The sequence below is a fragment of the Haematobia irritans genome, chromosome 4, assembly GCF_050003625.1.
Source record: "Haematobia irritans isolate KBUSLIRL chromosome 4, ASM5000362v1, whole genome shotgun sequence".
In the NCBI taxonomy this organism is placed as follows: Eukaryota; Metazoa; Arthropoda; class Insecta; order Diptera; family Muscidae; genus Haematobia; species Haematobia irritans.
Window position 1 is genome coordinate 59,818,531 of NC_134400.1, and position 16,083 is coordinate 59,834,613.

Below are 16,083 nucleotides of genomic sequence, written 5' to 3' on the forward strand. Positions count from 1 at the left end.
ACTAATAATGGGCAATAGGGTAATCGGCTAATACATGTTTATTTGAAATTTGAGCAACATAGGTTAATAAATAAGAGTATTATGGTCAAATTTGGGAAAATCGATCGACGCATTTATATGGGAGCTATATCCATATATTCGTTGATACCACAGAGGGTTGCCTTGTGCTAAATTAGAGTAAGATCGGGTATTAGATAAGGCTACTATGGTTAGAAATAAAGTTACAAGGGGTACATTTTTCAAAAACGGGCGAAAAATATATATAAGAGCTATATCTAAATATGACCCGATTTGGATTATATTTTGCAGGTTTTGTTGATATTACAGGAGATTACCTTGTGCTAACTTTGAGTAAGATCGGTTAATAAATGAGGTCACAATGGTCAACAATAAGGTTATAAGGGGCAAATTTTGAAAATTGGGCGCTACATATATATGGCAGCTATATCCAAATCTGCACCGATTTGGATGATATTTTGCACATAGAATCAGTGGATCACATTGTGACAAATTTGACGCCGATCGGTTAGTAAATGAGCGCAATCTGACCCCATTTATCGAAATCGGGCGATACATATACACAGTCTTACATAAGTTTACATACGGTTTATGAAATTGTATTTTCTTTAATTATTAAAATATAATAAAATTGATTTTGTAAATTAATTTGAAAAACAAAGTATTTGTCCATTTTCAAGAAGATGTTTTTAGTCTGGATTACAAACAACAACAAGAAACATGTTTAGTTATAAGGTAAAAACCTCAAGGGTATGTAAAGACTGTGTATATGGGAGCTATATCTAAATTCAATAGCGTTCGTCCTTGTGCCAATAAAGAGCCACATACAAAATTTAATCAAAATCGGTTAATAATTGCGACCGGAATCCTGCGAACAACAAATACATGGACGGACGGACACCAAGGGCTAGATCAACTCAGGAGGTGATTCTGAGTCGAACGGTATATATGTATTTTAATTTCCATTAAGTTAGCATAGAAAAATATTTTAGTTCATTCGTACTAAGAAGTATTCAACCTTTCAATTAAGCCAACTGCCTAAACATTTGAGAATAACAATTCGAAAATTACCAAGAAGTATTTATTTTTGTCATGACAGCTTTACTCCTGGTAATGCCAATTCTAATGAGATGTGGTTGCCTAGTTTTTGCTGGGTATATATATTATTTATCGTCAAATTAGCATTTGCACAGTCGTGAATGTGCGTAAATTCTTCACAAAATTTTTCGTGCATTTGTAACAATTCTTTGTCGCGAGTGTGAGCGTCAAGAACAATTTTCGTGCGTGAGTTTTGGAAAATAAATTCCTTCGTGAGTGTGCGTGAGCGTCTTGAAATTTTTTCGTGCGTGAGCAAAAAATTTCTTTCGTGAGTGTGCGTGAGCGTGATTTTTTAAAATAAATCCATTCGTGAGTGTGCGTGAGTGTGAGCGGCGCGAATATTTTTCGTGCGTGAGCAAAAATTTTCTTTCGTGAGTGTGCGTGAGCGTGAATGCCACGAATTTTTTTCGTGCGTGAGTGTGCGTGAGCGTGATTTTTTAAAATAAATTCATTCGTGAGTGTTCGTGAGCGTGAGTGGTTCGAAAATTTTTCGTGCGTGAGTGTGCGTGAGTAAGATTTTTCCGTCGTGAGTGTGCGTGAGCGTGAGTAAAATATTACTCACGTGCACACCTCTACTATATATAATTATGGACCGATATGGACCAATTTTTTCATGTTGTTAGAGACCATATACTAACACCACGTACTAAATTTGAACCGGATCGGATGAAATTTCCTCTTCCAAGAGGCTCCGGAGGTAAAATCTGGGGATCGGTTTATATGGGGGCTATATATAATTATGGACCGATATGGACCAATTTTTGCATGGTTGTTAGAGACCATACACTAAAACCACGTACCAAATTTCAAGCGGATCGAATGAATTTTGCTTCTCAAAGAGGCTCCGCAAGCCTAAAAGGGTCGGTTTATATGGGGGCCATAAGCGTAGGAAGGCCTCTGGGGAGGGGGCTTAGACCCCCCAGAAAAATTTTAGCCCCCCCAGAATTTGAAAACCTATTTACGATTTTACATTTTTATAAAAATTAAACAAGTATATACTCGTACAACGCACAAAGTTCCACTAAAGACTTTCATGTGCAATCGAATTACTTGGGTTGTGATAGAAGTCTGATATTTACGAAATAAAGCTGTGGTTGAACTTATGATTTAGTTGAATATAAAATAGTAATTGATATTAAAACTATTCTTTCATAAATTAATATCTTAATAATGCTGCAAAAAGCGTCGCGAAAAAAGAAGTGAAAATGTTCTTTTTGGGTCTGGAAGTGGAACAAAATTGGCGGAGAAGCGATGAATGTAGTATGAACTTGTCATAGAACGAATGTCCACCGTTTCAACAACCGTTGCAATGAATTTGCATCACTTCTTAAGGTGTGATCCGAATTCAGTGTTTTGAATTTGAATTAAACATTTTGTGCATTTTGTGCCACTTCGTCGGCCTGAGACGGCCAAACGGGTTGCCATATTGTTTTACCATTTTGGATTTGTTTTTCGTAATGTGTTGTCAACTTTTTCGTACCACAAAATATTTAATTTTCACAAGTTCAAAAATTGATTTTATGCGTGAGAGTTCGGTCATTTGGCCCAATGTGCAATCGTTGAATTGCATATCATAAATTTGAGTTTGTTTGGTCTAAAAGGAAATACTTAAAAAAGGGGGATTTCGTTTGTCTAAAATTTCGTTCCAGAGGAAAGTATTTTTTCTTTTGGTATAGTGAAACGATTTTAGTTTCCATTCAGGGTCCATCCTCTATCTACACCTTTTTTTAATTTCGTAACCTACCCTCAGATTCCCTGTAAATTTCAATTAAATCGGAAAAGTTAAGAGTTTTCACTATTCTTAAAAAAAATTAGGACAAAGGATGGGTCCGCTTCCCCAACCAGATATACCATAAAAAAACTGGTACCCTATATTAATTTCATAGTCACCCAAACATTTCCTGTGAATTTTAAGTAAAGTGGAGAATTTTAGGGTTTTCATTATTCTTTACAAAAAGCAAAGGGAAGGTCCGCCTCCTTGAGCAAATATTGAAAAATACAGTAGTGAAGTGATGCGACGCTTAAAATTTCAAGTCCAGCGAATAATTTCATGTTTCTATTTGCAATAGATTTAGTGAATTTTGAATACAAAAAATCTTTATTACATCCTATTTCTAAATTATTCTAACCTCGTAATATATTCCATTATCTTATTTAAAACATAAAAGGGTTCTATGTCGCATGAATGTCACATACATTAAAATTAAATGTAGCCATATCTCATACTTGGTGCTACTCATTTTACTGCTGTTGGGTGGTGGTGTCGGTTCTGTGGTAGAGCATCCAACTGACATAACTCGCTCGACATAAACCTCCTAAAAAAACCAACAAATTCATAGTAACAACAAGACTTTGCAAAGCAATTAAATACTTAGAAACAACGTGAGAGGCACATTATTTGCGTCTCCACCGATCCATAAAGGTGTGACGTTCATACATAATTAAGTCATTATGTATAAAATCGGCTGTGTGGGAGACCAAAAGTTTAAGTCTGTCACGCACACATTTCAACCTATTTTTTTGTATGGTTAATACATACACACCAAAATATACCCAGCGGCAAAATAATTGTTTTATTTCCGTTTTGCCTTATAATTGCTACATTTTTATTCAAATTCAAAAAATTATAAATTTGAAGATTTTGTGCGATTGGACTACTACACTTAGTATATTATACGATCTATGGCAATTGTAATAACACTACAGCTTTGAGTGATGAAAACTCGCGGAAAAATTTGCTGATTAATCTGTATGGTCACTGCATCAGTAATATATAGTCCGAATGGCAATTTTTCGCTTTTCGTCCGCTAAAAATTTGTAAACGGCAAAAATGTCATATATCTATATAAAATGTTCACGCAGAGAAGAAACATGAAAAATATGATATTTTTTGTGGCAGCCATGTAGCATTTTCACCTGCAACCATGTTGGCTCAGTGAACATAGTGCTACACTATTAGGAAAATATTTTTTTCATATGTTCCGATATAAATCGGGCAGAATTTTTTAAACACAATATATTTAAGTGCAAAAATGTAATTTTCCTAAAATAGTATTAAATGTTTGGGACACATATGTTAATATGGTTGGAATATATTATGTTTGGAACATGAATGTTTCATAAAAATAATATGTGTGAATGTAAACATATATAAATTTACAAATTTTGAGAAAACATATATATGTTGTGATCAGGGCTGCCAATACAATTTCAAGAAAAATCGTCACTTTTTTTCGATAAAAATCATCATAATCGGCACTTGCATTTTAAAAATCGTAAAAAACCGGAAATGTAAATAATATCAAAATCACACATTTTTTTTGGGTAAACACAAGACAAAAACAAACAAGAAAATTAATGTACACAATAATGCATTTCCATAAAAAAGTAACGAAGTCAGTTTTGTATAACAATAAGACTAACATAAAATTCATTTTCTAAAACAAACAAAACAAAATATTTCGGAATTTTTGTATAAAAAAACACTATTTTTCTAAAATATTGTCATTAATTCAGTAACATTTTTATTTAACAATAAAATATTGTGAAACTCAAGAAAAAGTCCCGTGTTTTCCAAATCAGGTGATTTTTATGATGTATCCGATAGATATGTCTATATGTGATTATTTATTTTTTTTTTTACTGTAATAGAATTTTGTCGTAATTAGTAAAAGTTTCTATTACACATTCTGAGTAAATCATTATCAATTTTGGTATCAAAACAACTTGAGTTATTTCATTTTAGGTTATTTTTTGAACAGAATATCCCATCCAATGAATTATTCTCCAGCTATCATCTAATTTAAGTTTTTTGCTTAACATAAAAATTTCTACGTTTGCTGTGGAGTTTGGAAGAATCATGATTATTTGTACGATTTTTGGCAAAACTCGAAAAGCCAAAGTTCTCCACGTTTTGTTTCCGAATTTTTTCTCAAAATTTTCCAAATTTATTTTAATATTTTCAAAAATTTCTTCAAAATGTAGAACGTAGTTAATATCGTTAAAATCGGAAAAAAATCTGAATTGTCCATTTTGTGAGTAAAAAATCGTCAAAATGCCTATAAATGGGTAAAATTGGTAGCCCTGGTTGTGATATTTTATTCTGAGAGCGACAGAGAGGGAGAGACTATAGAGAAAGAAATAGAGATGGAAACCGGGAGGGTTGACGAAAGATATCAACATAACACAGTGAGAGAATCAAAAGAGCGCAATTTCTGTGACACTGCTTGTATGTTGTTTCGGAAAAATCTTTTTATGTGTTCATTTGTTTTGGCTATGCACTTGGCATGTTAATAAGGCTTCGCCAAAAATTTTTTAAGCTTAAGTTTAAATATTATTTAATTTGAATATTAAAATGAGTATTCGGAATAGACATTCGGAACCAAGAGAATAGAAATTTGAAAAAAACAGCATGTGTTTTTGCCTTGAGAGCAGCATTTTATATATGTATGGACACATGTCCACACATAAAAACGTATTTGTCATTCCGTTTATAACACATCGAAATATCGATTTCCGACTATATAAAGTATATATAAATTCTTGTATCAGGGAGAAATTCTAAGACTAGTCCCCATATAAACCGATCTCCCGATTTTATTTCTTGGGCTTCTAGAAACCATATTTTCAATCCGATTTGCCTGAAATTTGAAGTTTAGAGGTATTGTAGGACCACAAATAGGTGTGCTGAAAATGGAGAGCATCGGTTCAGGGTTTGGTATAGCCCCATATAGACCGATCTCCAGATTTTAGTTTTTGAGCTTCTAGAAACCGTAGATTTTATCCAACTTGCCTGAAATTTTAAATCTAGAGATTTTTTAGGACCATAAATAGGTGTTCCGAATATATTGTGCATCGGTACATATTTTGATATATCCCCCTTATAAACCTTCCCGCCGATCTGATCTAGTATTCACAGGCAGAACTTACGACGAGTAAGTAAAAATATTCAGACAAAGGATATTAAAAAAAAATAACGAAAGGGCACTATACTCTTTTAAGAGTTGCGACAGTAAAATGGAAAAAGGGGGGAACTGTGAAAATTAAACAGTAAAATGTATAAAATCAAAGTTTAGTTCCTCTTTATTAATAAGTAGTCCAAGAGGAGTTGACGGACACTTTCAAAAATAATAGCGGGCATACACAGTCTTACACAAGTTTACATACCCTTGAGTTTTTATCTTTTAACTAAGATTTAGATACTCCCATATATATCTATTGTCCGATATACATTTAAATGGGCATAGAAACTAAATTTTCACTCTAGGCCACAGTTTCACTCCGATTTACTTGCAATTTTGCACAGGTACCAGAAATAACATTCTAGATGCCGAGTTTGGTTGAAATTGGTTCAGATTTAGATATAGCCCCCATATATATCTTACGCCCGATATGCACATATATTGCTCTAGAAGCCAGATTTTTTCTCTGATTTGCTTCAAATTTTGCACAAGAAGTATATTTGATAGTACCGTCAAGTCGGTCAAGTTTGATTTAAATCGGTTCAGATTTGGGTATAGCCCCCATATAAACGATCATTTGCACAAATGGATTATTTTACCCGAGTTAGTGACGTTTACTGCAAGTTTTTGGCGCATTTTGCTAAGCAGTGGTATAAATATGTTATAACATACCGAACGGAACGGACGTGTTTTTTAATAGCGGATAAAATCATCGTAATAAGTACCTACTACGAATTTCAAGTGTGGCGGGATATTAGGCCACCATGCAGAGAAATTCAAAGACATCCACTGGGTTGCTAACTTCAGGGCCCAGTGGACGGGTATTGACTGGAGTTATAAATTTGGGCAATGACCAAGAGTTAGGCCCAATTAGTCGACCTGTGGACGGAAGTTTCCCGGCCCAGATCCTCGACACCAAGAGGCTGGTTGGTATCAAGGACGATTTAAGCTAGTCGCATTTGAGGACCAGAGGTCTATAGAATGTTTTAAAGCTGCTCTGATACTAATTGGTGAAGTTTGGGAAGGAGCTGCTCTAGAGTTAGTCGAGAAGAAAGACATACCGGCTAGACCTAGAGCACATGTGTGGATACCTGCAAACCCTCCTGACCCTGAATCTATTTTAAATAGACTGAAACAATGCAATCCAGATCTTCCAACAGCTGATTGGAAGGTTGGCCGTTTGGATGAAGTGGATGGACCAAGACGGCGTGCAGTGTTTATATTGAACACTCTGTTTTTGCCACATCTAGCAAAGTCTCAGGGCCGTGTATGTTATGGCTTTCATTATATCCAAATGAAGGTGTATAAAAACGATCAGCTAAAGGATTCAAAAATGGACAAGCCTCTGTCTAAATCAGAAGTAAGCGGATCCTCTTGCGAAGTCGAGGGGGGTACCAAAGTTGAAGACATGGATAGATATCGTTACCTCCGTACTGCCTCAGAACTCACCAAAGTTGAACCTATGGTTATTGCGAGAGTCACCGATATCTCTGAAGAGGACATTCTTGATGACTCGATTGAAGCGGCTGATGTGACGGTTGTTGAAAATCTCGATGGTCCTACGGATCCTCCAGATAAATCTTCATCATTGTAAGGCTACATGTGCTGCCTTAAAAGTTCTCCTGATGAAAGGGGACATAGACATAGTTCTTATTCAAGAACCATATGTTTATAGAAACAAAATATGTGAATTAAGTACTCCGGGGTTCAAACTATTGCAGTATACTGGTAATGATGTAAATCGAGCCTGTATAATTGCTAAAAACGAGCTTAACTTGTTTCTGCTTCCTTCAATGTGCAATGCAGACACTGTCGTTGCCAATTTAGAAATAGCCAAATGCAAATATTGGGTATCTTCGGTCTATATGGGACATGACAGGGAGATGCCTCCATGTGCCGTTAAGACCTTAGTTGAGGAGTCACTGAAAACAAAGACGAAACTCATTATGGGATGCGATGCGAATGCGCATAAATAGTATATGGGGAAGTAGTGATACTAATGCAAGAGGAGAGTCGCTAATAGAGTTTATTTTGCGAACTAATCTGGTAATTTGCAACAAGGGAGATGCCCCAACCTTTGTCACTAAAAACAGGCAAGAGGTTTTGGACATCACCTTGGCCTCGCAAGAACTGAATGAAATGATATCTGAGTGGCATATTTTAAGTGAACACAGCTTCTCAGATCATCGCTACATCAGTTTCAAATTTGATGTTCATACCACCAAGACCATATTTCCGCCAAATGTTAGGAAAGCTGACTGGAATAGGTATAGGGAATCGTTCAATATGATGATACCGGACATACCAGAGACAAATATGAGCACTGTGCAAGTTATCGAACACGCAGTGGAGAGGATTACTAAGGCCTTCAACATTTCACTGAAAGCTGCATGACCTAAAGGGAAGCCAAGTGGGAAAAATCGACCACCATAGTGGTCTACGGAGCTAGGTAATATGAGGAAATCGTGCAGGAAGCTCTTTAACAAAGCAAAGTTCACCAGAGCTCCTGTGGATTGGGACGCTTACAAGAAGAATCTGAGAGGATACAAACGAGAACTGAGAAAGGCTCAGCATAACTCTTGGAATGATTACTGCAGCAGTATTGAGAATACGTCCGAGGCTTCCAGACTACGGAAGGTGCTAGCATCCACGAGCTCTGCTCCAGGTTTCATTAAAACATCGGAGGGCAATTGGACAACGTCCAGTGAGGAGACGCTGGAGGTACTATTGGACACACATTTTCCTGGAAATCAGACGGTTGAACCATGCACTGGCGGTGCCACAGTGGCTCAGCGGTCGTTTCCTATCGAGGAAATTGTATCAGAATCTAGAATAAAATGGGCGTTAAATAGTTTGGATCATTCAAATCCCCCGGACCTGATGGAATTATTCCGGCGGAGTTACAAGCAGTGACTGACAAAATTATCCCCTGGTTGTCGGCGATATATAAAGGATGTATCAACTTATCATATATCCCAGGAAAGTGGAGGGAAACAAAAGTCGTTTTCATACCTAAAGCGGGAAAAGCCTCTCACTAGAGGGCGAAGGATTTCCGACCAATCAGCTTATCCTCATTCCTACTTAAGACTCTGGAGAGGATGATAGATATTTATCTTAGAACTAGCATCGATTCAAGTTTGCTCTCGAAACGACAACATGCATACTCGAAGTGTAGGTCTACTGAGACCGCATTACATGAACTAGTCAGCTTTATTGAAAGCTCACTATCTGTCAAAGAATACACAATCGTGGCATTTCTAGACATCGAAGGGGCGTTCAAGAACGTCCATCCGAGCTCGATATTAAATGGACTGACAACTCTGAATGTTGATCCAGGTATACTTAGGCTGTTAGACGAACTTCTAAGGAAGAGACGCATTTCAGCCACACTAGGACAAGCAAACATACAAAGGTATGTGAACAGATGCACTCCCCAAGAAGGAGTTCTATCACCTCTTCTTTGGAATGTTGCTATAAACAACCTTCTGGTTTCCCTAGAAAAAGAAAGGATAAAAGTGGTGGCATACGCAGATGATGTGGCGCTAGCAGTCAGGGGAAAATTCCCATCAACAGTTAGAGATATTATACAGAGAGCCCTCCGTGTGACTGGGAAATGGGTGAATGATAATGGTCTTGGGGTAAATCCTGCAAAGACAGAACTAGTCATGTACTGCAGAGATCGTAAAACTCCCACGGTTAGACCCATTTCCTTAGGGCGTATTGAAATTCCCTTTAGGGAGTGTGCAAAATACCTTGGCGTTATTTTGGACAGGAAGCTGAACTTTAAGCTTAATATTGAAGAAAGGGCGAGGAAAGCAACGGTAGCTTTATACTCGTGCGAAAAGGCAATAGAGAAAAAGTGGGGACTAAAACCAAAAATTTTACATTGGCTATACACGGCAGTGGTTAGACCTATAATGCTATATGGTGTTGTAGTCTGGTGGCCGGCACTTCACCAGCCGACAAGTTTAGACAAAGTTCAGCGTATGTTCAGCTTGTGTATCTCAGGTGCATTCAGCAAGACAGGAACAAACTCCCTTAATGTCATACTGCATCTATTGCCTTTAGACATTTTGGCCAAACAGTCAGCTGCAACAACGGCTGTGCGGTTGCGTGAGCTATCGCTGTGGTCGGAAAAAAGTTACAGTCACAGTTCGGTCCTCAAAATAATGCCAGATGTGCCTAACGTAGTGGATTACACTTTGGCGAGTCCACTTTTCGACAAAAAGTTTGAGACTCTAATTCCCAACAGTGAGGCGTGGTGTACACGGACCCCGGGGAATAAAAGATATATAGATTTCTACACTGATGGCTTCAAATTGGATGGCCAAGTGGGTTTCGGAGTATATTCTAAAGATCTGGAACTTCGAATAGCGAAAGGATTACCTGATCACTGTAGTGTTTTTCAGGCTGAAATATTAGCAATAAGAGAAGTGGTGAATTGGCTGAGAAGTAATGCTCCAAGCAATATTGGCATTAATATATACTCAGACAGTCAACCTGCAATAAAATCCTTGGACTCTGTGTTCCTCAACTCGAAAACGGCCATCGACTGCCGCAAATCTCTCAATGAGATGGCTGAGCAGCACAATATTCACCTAATATGGGTGCCTGGCCATAGGAACATACCGGGGAACTGCGAAGCAGATGAGCTAGCAAGGCTAGGAACTACCTTACATATTCCAGGGGAACTAGAATCTGTTGGTATGCCTCTGGCTACCTGCAAGCTCTTACTGCGTGAGAAGGCTGTCATGATGGCAAATGTTCGATGGGAGAATTGTAAGGGTTGTAACGACACCAAGCAAATATGGCCCCATTTCAACTTAAACCGCACACTAGATATGCTAATGCTCTCGAGACGTCAGATATCACTCCTGATATCTGCTATAACGGGTCGCTGCCTGATAGGCGATTTTGCAAAAACTATTGGCGCGAAGTATAATGACTATTGTATGAGCTGTCATGATGCGGAGGAAAAGGAATCAATAAAACACCTCTTGTGTGAGTGTCCTGCATTTTGTGTAAGGCGTAAACAAATTTTAGGGGCATATAGCTTCAGATTACTGGCGGACCTGGAAAACGTTAACTTAAGCAGTCTGCTAATGTTTTTGGAACAATCTGGTTGGTTCAACAGAAGAAAATAATCGAGAAGGTTCAACGGTTAAAACTAGAAGTGCCCATATGTAATAGGCACTTTTAGTTAGTGAGGTATCACAATGGACTGAATAGTCTAAGTGAGCCTGAATCTTAATCGGGCTGCCACTTTAACCTAACCTAACCTAAAGGTATTTGAAAGAGCTTTATTTCTGTGCAATTATAAAGAACAAGAAATACGAAACTTTGAAGTTTTTGGAGCACGGAACAATTTTTTTCAAAAATTCTGATTTTTTGGGAATTAAAAATATGAATTGAAACCTTAATAACTTTTGAACTAATTGTGATATCATTATGATTTTTATTGATTTTTCCAGGGAAATTTGTTTTAAGAAATATTGCTGAATATACCATTTCCAAAATTGGTATCAAAAATCCCCAAAGTGTGGACATATATTGAAAAAACTTGATTTTTTTGTAATTTGCATATTTCTCAGCTGTTTACTTGTAGGATGTTGAACCCTTTTACAGTTATTTAGTGGGCACATAGGGCTTTTTAGAAAACAGATCGGCTTAGCAATCGGTGCTTTGCCGAATGAAAATTTTTCAAAATAAAATTTTTTCTTTTTGAAAAATTGCCGATTTTGGGAGGAGAATAACTCATATACACGCAAAAAAATAATTCTTTCCTCACAAACGAAATTTTGGACAAACAAAGTTCGTTTCTCATTTGCTTTTCGCTGTAAGGAAGTGTATTTGGAAGAAAATTATATACTTTTTGTGATAAACGTTTATTCTTTTTCAGGATGTAAAAACAATTTCATAAAGACTAGCTCAAAAAAAAAACATTATTTTCTTGCTAATTGCATTGTCCCTCACATTTTCTCACATCCACGAGGATTTTTAGTTCTTAACATCTTTTCCTGTAATACCAACAATGTAGAAGAAATTATACGATTTTATAAATTTTTAAATTTTTTTTTTACCTTTCGCCTGGACGGAGAATCGAACCGCGGACCATGCACATTGTAAGCCAACACACTAACCACTGAGCTATGTACCTCTTATGGTCATCAATAGATAAATATCCATATAAGTTATATTTATATAGCATAGCTTGCGGCGCCCACGAACCGAATAAACAAAGTTTATTTAACAGAAACAAACATTTAGTTTGGCACCGTGGAGCAGTGGTAGCTACGTCCGACTCTCATGCCAAGGGTCGTGGGTTCGATCCCTGCTTCGGCCAAAGTTTTTTTTTTTTGCTTTTGTTTTTTTTTTTACATATATTCCAGATATATTCGGAAGATTCCGAAAACATGTTCAACATTACATTGTACTATATTAAATTTTGAACTGTAAAATGTGTCTTATTAAAGACCTAAAGTCAGAAAAGAACAGTGTTTGATATAAACGAAATGGACTGTGTTGTTATTTCAAAAAAACATTTTTTTTATTGAAAAAATAAAAATTTTGTAACAAACGAATTTTTTTGGTGATAAAAGTTTAAAATTTTCGGAGCAATTCAAAAAACTCTAACAAAAGAAAAACGTTTTCGGTACACGTTTTCCAAACGTTTTTTTTCTTTGCGTGTACTACTTGACCAAAATGGCCGATAAAAGCTTAAAGCGTATCCCTATATGGTCGCCTATAAGAAAAAGGTAAAAAAAGTTTGGGAGAAATCTCTATAAAAAAAAATGTTACGACAGAAAGAATGTATGTGATTTTTAAAAAAAAAAAAAATGGTCAAAATTCGATATTGAAATTCTAATTTGTGGACTTTACAACTTTTTATCTAAATCACATGGGTACATGGGATTCGTTGAATTTTGTAGGGAATGCAGTTAAAAATCCACACAAAAACACAACTTCTAGGTTCCAAATACTGACCCCACTTTATCAAAATTTTGCAAAAAAGGATAATTGCACGCGCACGCAAACATTTTTGTACAGCTTTACAAGTTCTATCCAGCAAAGAAAAAAATCGGTTCAAAATTGCGGAGTTTACAGCTAAAACAAAATTTCATACCCCCGAGGTGACCAACTTTCAACGCCTACATGTCAGCTCGTGGACCCACTAGAGACCCACAAATTGACAAACTTAGAGGAAAATACTTCAGCTTTCACACACAGAAAAATTATTTTGATATCTTTATCCGTTCAAAAGTTACAGAAAAAAAAGCGATTTGGAACCACTGTGCACTGTCCAAAAATTCGCTTCTCTATCATATGTCCACACGTATTTGCAAGAAGTACACGTATTTTTGGATATTGCCGAAACATTTTGATATTTGTTTTAATATTTTAGAACATACACCGAAAAAAGTTTATTATTTTTTATGCAAAATGAACTAACCCACAGTAAGAATGACCATGATTTGGCGCCAAAGATTTTTTTCATCTAGATAAGTTCATGATTTTCTTATAAATTAGTCCATGTATTGCATCGTATTTTAGTTCATTATTCCTATGCTATGGGAAGAATATACTTAAACTCATTCAAAATCTTCCTGCTATCCGGAAAAATGAACAATATTTTGGGAGACCTGTATTAAGAAATTGGTTAGAAATAAACTGTTTGTCAGTATAATTTTCAAACAAGTATATACAGAAGTAAGTTCGGCCGGGCCGAATCTTAAATACCCACCACCATGAATCAAATATAATAGTTTACTTTGAAAACTCATCGTCGTAGCGGGTTTCTTGAAAATATATATAGCATTTTAGGGGGTTTGATGACAAATTTTCTCCCAAGCAAATCAGTTCAACCAGTACGCTTCCCGAAGAAAAAAATTAAAGATTCTACTTATGGAGACCAGCTCAGATTCTGGATTTATGAGAACCAATTTTGTTTGAGTTTTAGAGAAATGATAAACATATCGTATATATGGTGAAATAACGACTTGATCCTAGAAATAAATGTGAAGTCCTAGAAAATACTCACCAGCTCTTACACCGAAAAAAAAGTTTACTATTGTTTACGAAAAATGAACTAACCCATAGTAAGAATGACCATGATTTGGCGCCAAAGATTTTTTTCATCTAGATAAGTTCATGATTTTCGTATAAATAAGTTTATGTATTGCATCGTATTTTAGTCCATTCTTACTACGCTGTGGGAAGAATGTACTTACACTCATTCAAAATATTCCTGCTATCCGGAAAAATGAACAAGTTTTTGGGAATCCTATATTTAGAAATTGGTTTCAAATATACTGTTTATCAGTATAATTTTCAAAGAAGTAAATAAATTGAGGAATTAAAGGTACAACAAGCCTGTATACAACTAAGAAATTTTTCGTACAATATAAAACAATTTTTCATAACTACCAGTATTTTATTTCAAAAAATTATTATTATATTACATAAAACTATGGCTTATGATATACAATAAAAGAAATGTTTTTATTCGTACGCTGTATGCTGTTACTTTTCGGTAGTTAGTAATTGCTTCTTCAAAAGAGTAATATTCTATGTTAGTAGAATGAAACTAATTAATATCAATTTCCATTTTCTATCCATATGAAAGATATATGCCATAAGTTGTTATTTTCATTTCATTTTTGTCCAATTTCACCGATTTCGCTAGTTTTTGTTGTGTGGATTTGCGTCATAAGCCTCTGAAGTTAAAAAGGTATATGAAATATAAAAATATTATCAAATTCTATGGTATTTTGATCTTTAACTTACAAGAGAATTTTCTTAGAGCCAATAGGGATATCAGCTTAGATAGCATTAAACAGTAAGAAGATTCCAAAAAATACCATTAGATTTGCTGTCATCCTGCAAATGAAAATTATTTTTAATAAATAGAAATTTTGGCTTTATTACAAATGGACGAAAAACTTACCACATTGAAAAAAATCATCCAATTACTACATTAGTGGAATCATATCCATGCACAAATGGGACATTTTTGAAATCCTTCTCAGAATATAAATGAAATAAAAATATTATAAAATTAGATATAATTTCCACCAGGGCTGTGGAGTCGGAGTCGGAGTCTGAAGATTTGGCTGGAGTCGGAGTCGGAGTCGTAAAAATTTTGCTCGACTCCGACTCCGGCTAAACCAAATTTTTTAAAACACTTCACATTTTTGTAACTAAAAAAGTTTTTACGCAAATTAGTTTCCAATGCGTTATGCATTCGATCAATGTACACCATGAATGGAAATGAAAATCAACTTCCAATTACGGCTATCATTTTATGTTTTCTAGAATGTTAGACTAGCAAATGGGCTGGATCGATCCATTTTAATCCCCATATCAATTTATTTGAAATAATTCGAACAATAATTCGAATTTATTGTTTTTAATTTTATTTTAAGGCTATATACCTACACACATATGACAGAAAAAATTGTCAAAGTTGTTTTTTATAGAAAATTTTGTCACTATTGTATTTGTATGGAATGTTTTGTCAAAATTTAATTTCTATAAAAAAATTATTCGAAATATTACTATAGAAATATTTTTTTCTATAGAAAATTATGTCAACATTTATTTCTATAGAAAATAAAAAATAAAACAATTATATACAGCAGTAAGTTCGTCCGGGCCGAATCATAAATATCCACCACCATGAATCAAATATACTAATTTCCTTAGAAAATTTCATGGGGGTTTGATGACAGATCAGTTTAACCAGTTCGCATCCCGAAAATAAATGCAAAGATTTTATCTATCAGATTCCGGATTTATAAGAACTATTTTTGTTTGAGTTTTAAAGGAATCATAAACATATCCTGTAAATGTGCAAGAAAACTAAGAAAAAATACCTTGATTTGAAATCTAAAATCTATAGTACACCAACTGTTTTATGATTACGAGAAGTAATATCTGGCAAATTTACATTTATGGTAAATTCACCTTCTGTACCCTCAATATCTGAAATCGGTCTATATGGAGGCCT

The 16,083-nt window shown here is 35.3% G+C and overlaps 1 long non-coding RNA gene across 1 annotated transcript; it reads right to left on the bottom strand.

The window, feature by feature from the left end:
- Nucleotides 1-14,493: 14,493 nt before the first annotated feature.
- On the bottom strand, nt 14,494-15,103 carry LOC142237110 (uncharacterized). Its single transcript, XR_012722346.1, has 3 exons — nt 15,022-15,103; nt 14,862-14,954; nt 14,494-14,791 (listed from the first exon to the last, which is right to left on the bottom strand). It is a non-coding gene; the product is annotated as an uncharacterized LOC142237110 (long non-coding RNA).
- Between the last annotated feature and the right edge of the window lie 980 nt (nt 15,104-16,083).